Source organism: Monopterus albus, unplaced genomic scaffold (assembly GCF_001952655.1).
Source record: "Monopterus albus unplaced genomic scaffold, M_albus_1.0 scaffold229.1, whole genome shotgun sequence".
NCBI lineage: Eukaryota > Metazoa > Chordata > Actinopteri > Synbranchiformes > Synbranchidae > Monopterus > Monopterus albus.
The window spans coordinates 688,212-693,856 of record NW_018128109.1 but is presented as its reverse complement, the minus strand read 5'-3'; the positions used below and the strand labels follow the sequence as shown (position 1 = coordinate 693,856).

Sequence of the window (5,645 nt, the reverse complement as noted above, 5' to 3'; positions counted from 1 at the left end):
TTTAATCTATTCAGCTTTATATTTTGCAATACAAGTCAATGGGAGCTCAAAGTGCTGAGTCAATGACACAGTCTTGGAGTGCCATCTGGTGGTTCATAAAATGCAGTGCAATTGAGACATGCCCCAACATAACTCCTCTCTCTGTCTCTCTCCCCCTCCCCTTCACCCTCTCCCTCTCTATTGCCCCCTCCCCCCCGCCCACACACATGTTCACACCTACTTGTTTTACCTAGCAAAGACATTCAGCTATCAAAATGTTCAGCTCTTCAAGGACAGTCATTTCTAAACTTCATACTTTTGAAATATTTAGCTTTATTTTGACAATCTTGCCCCATTCAAATTAATGGGAAAATTGTACTTCAGCATACTTTCAGGTAAATATCCCTTTCACGTGTCAAAATGTTCAGCATTTTCAGGGCAATCTTTCAGCACACAGCATCCGCACGCATTTTCGACAGGAAATGCATTTCTCTAGTTTTCATGTTCCAATTTATCACTAATGAAAAAAGTAATTTTTCAGGCAATTAAGCTTGAAATTCAAGATTTTTAAAAGTTGCTACTCAATTAGATTTTTAAGAAATCACAAAATAAAGCTGCGTGAAACAAATTTATAACATTCAACAACATACAGTATGTGTTGGCCATTATAAAGATTCCCTTGCACAGTTAGGCCTGTCTGTGTGATCATGTCATTTGGAATTATTAAGTGGCCTAATATCAGCTTTTGTATTAGCTTACACAAGACAGCATTTGTAGCATAGGTTTTAGTTTTACTTGGTCCAGTTCTACACTTTGAATACAGACCACACTATTTTATTTCCTTTCTTTGGTCCTGCATCTGCCTTTGTCAGTGAGTACCTCAAATATATGCATGCCTTTTAAAGAGCCTTACTGGGTATGTTAACCCTGTGGAAAATGTATGTGCTGTGGATGTCAGCTTCTTTGTCATATGAATAATCATTAATGAATCAGCCAAATCTCAAGGCCAAGAATGTCTTATTTTAATGAAAAATCCCACCCGTAATAGAATTTACATCGTGCTGTGTCAGTGGGTTTTGACAGTAAAGTGCACCTGAATGGGTTTGTGATTTCACCATGTAAAAGTGTTTCAGTGAATCATTTTGCTTCACAATTTATTTATTTACTGCAAGCAAATTAGTTATAAGTATTCAGTTTACAGCTTTTAACTACAAAATCTATCTATATTTCAGTAATCTTAATCAGAATCAGAATGCGTTATTGTCACTGCACTAAGAGAAATACAGCGAGATTTGCTGTGCACGCCTAGAACAGCATGTTAACATATACACACATACAGTGCCTTGCGAAAGTATTCGGCCCCCTTGAACTTTGCGACCTTTTGCCACATTTCAGGCTTCAAACATAAAGATATAAAACTGTAATTTTTTGTGAAGAATCAACAACAAGTGGGACACAATCATGAAGTGGAACGAAATTTATTGGATATTTCAAACTTTTCTAACAAATAAAAAACTGAAAAATTGGCCGTGCAAAATTATTCAGCCCCCTTAAGTTAATACTTTGTAGCGCCACCTTTTGCTGCGATTACAGCTGTAAGTCACTTGGGGTATGTCTCTATCAGTTTTGCACATCGAGAGACGGAAATTTTTGCCCATTCCTCCTTGCAAAACAGCTCGAGCTCAGTGAGGTTGGATAGAGAGCGTTTGTGAACAGCAGTTTTCAGTTCTTTCCACAGATTCTCGATTGGATTCAGGTCTGGACTTTGACTTGGCCATTCTAACACCTGGATATGTTTATTTGTGAACCATTCCATTGTAGATTTTGCTTTATGTTTTGGATCATTGTCTTGTTGGAAGACAAATCTCCATCCCAGTCTCAGGTCGTTTTGCATTGTTGCCCAAAAGTTTGATTTTGGTTTCATCTGACCAGAGCACCTTCTTCCACATGTTTGGTGTGTCTCCCAGGTGGCTTGTGGCAAACTTTAAACGACACTTTTTATGGATATCTTTAAGAAATGGCTTTCTTCTTGCCACTCTTCCATAAAGGCCAGATTTGTGCAGTATACGACTGATTGTTGTCCTATGGACAGAGTCTCCCACCTCAGCTGTAGATCTCTGCAGTTCATCCAGAGTGATCATGGGCCTCTTGGCTGCATCTCTGATCAGTCTTCTCCTTGTATGAGCTGAAAGTTTAGAGGGACGGCCAAGTCTTAGTCAAGCTTCCAGATTTGTCTTCCAACAAGACAATGATCCAAAACATAAAGCAAAATCTACAATGGAATGGTTCACAAATAAACATATCCAGGTGTTAGAATGGCCAAGTCAAAGTCCAGACCTGAATCCAATCGAGAATCTGTGGAAAGAACTGAAAACTGCTGTTCACAAATGCTCTCCATCCAACCTCACTGAGCTTGAGCTGTTTTGCAAGGAGGAATGGGCAAAAATTTCCGTCTCTCGATGTGCAAAACTGATAGAGACATACCCCAAGCGACTTACAGCTGTAATCGGAGCAAAAGGTGGCGCTACAAAGTATTAACTTAAGGGGGCTGAATAATTTTGCACGGCCAATTTTTCAGTTTTTTATTTGTTAAAAAAGTTTGACATATCCAATAAATTTCGTTCCACTTCATGATTGTGTCCCACTTGTTGTTGATTCTTCACAACAAATTACAGTTTTATATCTTTATGTTTGAAGCCTGAAATGTGGCAAAAGGTCGCAAAGTTCAAGGGGGCCGAATACTTTCGCAAGGCACTGTATATACACATGCACACAGTCCCTGTACAATATATGGATGCACACATGCGTACACTTTTATCCACACTACAATAAATAGAACAATAATAAAATAATATGAGCATCATGTCAGACACTGTATAAATACAATATTGTCCTTTATGACCCAAGGTAATTGCACATGATGTAAAATATGAACATTTGCACAACGGGGGGCAGCTGTGGCTCAGGAGGTAGAGCGGGTTGTTTCCTAACCGGAGGATTAGTGGTTCAGTTCCCGGCTTGTGCGGTCAACATGTCGAAGTGTCCTTGAGCAAGACACTGAACCCCCAGTTGCTCCCGGTGATATCACCTGTATGCGTGAGTGCTTGAGAGTGTGAATGGGTGAATGGCTGAATAATGTGAAAGCTCTTTGATTGTGCTGTAAAAGCGTAGAAAGGTGCTATACAAGTATAAGACCATTTACAACTGGATATAAAATTTGCACAATTAAAACATTGCATGCTTAATTAAATATTGCACAACTGAAAAGTAAAATTGGCCAACTATTCAAGGTTGTCACACATGATAACCACATGACTGTTGTGATGTGTAGATAAGAAGTTAATAGTTCAGTTCTGAGACTATAGTGATGCAGGTGGTGGCAATAGAATTCACTTCTGCAGCCGCTCTAGGGAAAATGCTGTTTTTCAGTTTGGGGGTGCGGGCTCCGAAGGCTCTGTAACACCTAACAGATGGTAACAGCGAAAAAATCTGATGAGAGAAGTGAGTTTCATCTTTCAGAATGCTGCTAGCTTTCTGAAGGCAGCATGCTCTAAAGATGTCATTCAGTGTGGGCAGGGGGAGTCCAGTGATTTCCTGGGGTCTACTGTATTTATGACTCTCTAGAGGTTATTCCTTTCAGCTTCTGTGCAGTTTGCATACCGTGCTATGATACCTTATGTTAAAATGCTTTCAGTAGAGCAGTGATAAAAGGCCTTAAGCAGTTCTGCAGAAAGGTTGGCTTTCTTGAGTGTTCTTAGGAAGCAGAGCCTCTGCTTTTATCAGAGCAGCGGAGTTGGCTGACCATGTGAGGTCCTCTGAGATGTAGATCCCCAGAAACTTAAAGCAGGAGACCCTCTCCACTTCCTTTCCTTTTACTGTCAGTGGAAAAAGGGCCTCTCTATGTCTCCTGAAGTCAATGATGATATCTTTTGTCTTTTTAAGGTTCACCTTCAGATTGTCTGTCCACCAACCTGTCAATTTGCAGATGTAATCTCCGTAGGTTGTCTCATTGTTTTTTGAAGTAAGACCCACCACTGTCATGTCATTTGCAGATTTAATTATTGCGTATCAGGGGTCTGTGACAGTGCAATCATATGTATAAAGGGAAAAGAGCAAAGGACTCAGCACACAGCCTTGCGGTGCACCGGTGCTGAGGGACAAGCTAGATGAGAGATGATGACTGAGCCCCACTGTCTGTGGACGGTCGGATAGAAAGTCTTTGATTTACATACACAGGGAACAGCTGAGACCCAGGTCAAAAAGTTTGGTGACCAACCTGTTGGGGACAGTGATGTTAAATGCAGAGCCAATGAAAAGCATTCTCACATATGTCCCTTTCTGATCAATGTGTGAATGCTTTATGAAGGGCTGTGGTGATGTCATCTGCTGTGGACCTCTTTGCTCTGTAGGCATACTGGTGTTGATCAAGATTAGGTGGCAGGGTGTCCTTACTGTGCTTTAATATCAGGGGAGATGCAAGTTGAATGCCAAAAACTATTAACGAAGTGCGCCACTAAAGAAGTGATAATGCAGTGGCAAATGTCAGACTAGTCAATAATGTATGTGTGCATGTATGGGCAAAAGAGTTGATGAAGATGCACCAACGAAGCTGTTAACTGCGAACATGTCTGGTTGTGTAGTGTTGCTATGATTAGGTTTTCCCCATTAAAGTGTCATGTCAAAAGCACATTTTTAGGATTTATTCATTTTAGTCAACTTCTGATACAAAGGCTATAAGTTGCATTCTTCAGATTATGAGACTGACGCGCTACCTGCTGCGCCAACAAGGCTGTCGTTTGAGATGGTGTCTGGTTGTGTGGAGTTGCCATGGTTACAATTGTGGTGTAACATCATTATCATTGGGGGCGACAGTGGTGCGGTGCATAGAGCAGTTGCCTCCCAACCAGAAAGTTGAAGGTTTGAATGTTGGTGCCGGTAGTCCACGTGTCGAAGTGTCCTTGGGCAAGACATTGAACCCCCAAGTTGCCCCCAAAGGTTAGAGCCATCGTTTGAGGTGGCGCCGCAGATGGCTACCATCGGATCTGTACCGGAAGCAAATTCATTGTGTGTAACATACTTGGCCAATAAAGGTGATTATTATTGAGTGAAATGGCTTCGTTGATATGGAGGTCACACTTTTTCGAATTTGGACTATTCTGAAAATGATTCAAATTTCTTGTCCTGGTTGGTTTAACAGTTGACTGGTCTTGGTTGCACTTAACATCGAATTTGCCAATATTGACAGTGGGATTGCCTTTATTTGCTTCCCTCATTAAAGTGTCATGTCATTATGTCATTTTAGTCCACCTGTGATACAAATGGGTATAAATCGCATTGTATCTGGGAACGTGATAGATTTGTAGCTTAAGTGTTTCCTGCACGACAGAAGGTTTTGTTGAGCGTGTTTGCTTTCTTAAGCAGTTTTAAAACCGTTGCCTCGTGTGAGGTTCAAACTCACAACCTTCAGATTATGAGACTGACGCGCTACCTGCTGCGCCAACGGGGCTGTCATTTGCGATGGTGTCTGGTTGTGTGGAGTTGCCATGGTTACAATTGTCATTGTCATTTTAAAACTGCTTAAGAAAGCAGTTTCACATGTTGATTAAAATTGGACCATTTTAAGAATTTATTCATTTTAGTCAACATGTGATACAAATGGGTATAAG

General features: G+C 40.8%; 1 protein-coding gene and 1 non-coding gene across 2 annotated transcripts in view; one reads left to right on the top strand and one right to left on the bottom strand.

Moving 5' to 3' along the window:
• The window catches only part of dync2h1 (dynein cytoplasmic 2 heavy chain 1), a 140,551-nt gene that overhangs the window by 79,139 nt on the left and 55,767 nt on the right, over positions 1-5,645 (top strand).
• Positions 5,413-5,485, bottom strand: trnam-cau (transfer RNA methionine (anticodon CAU)). The gene has a single exon. It is a non-coding gene; the product is annotated as a tRNA-Met (tRNA).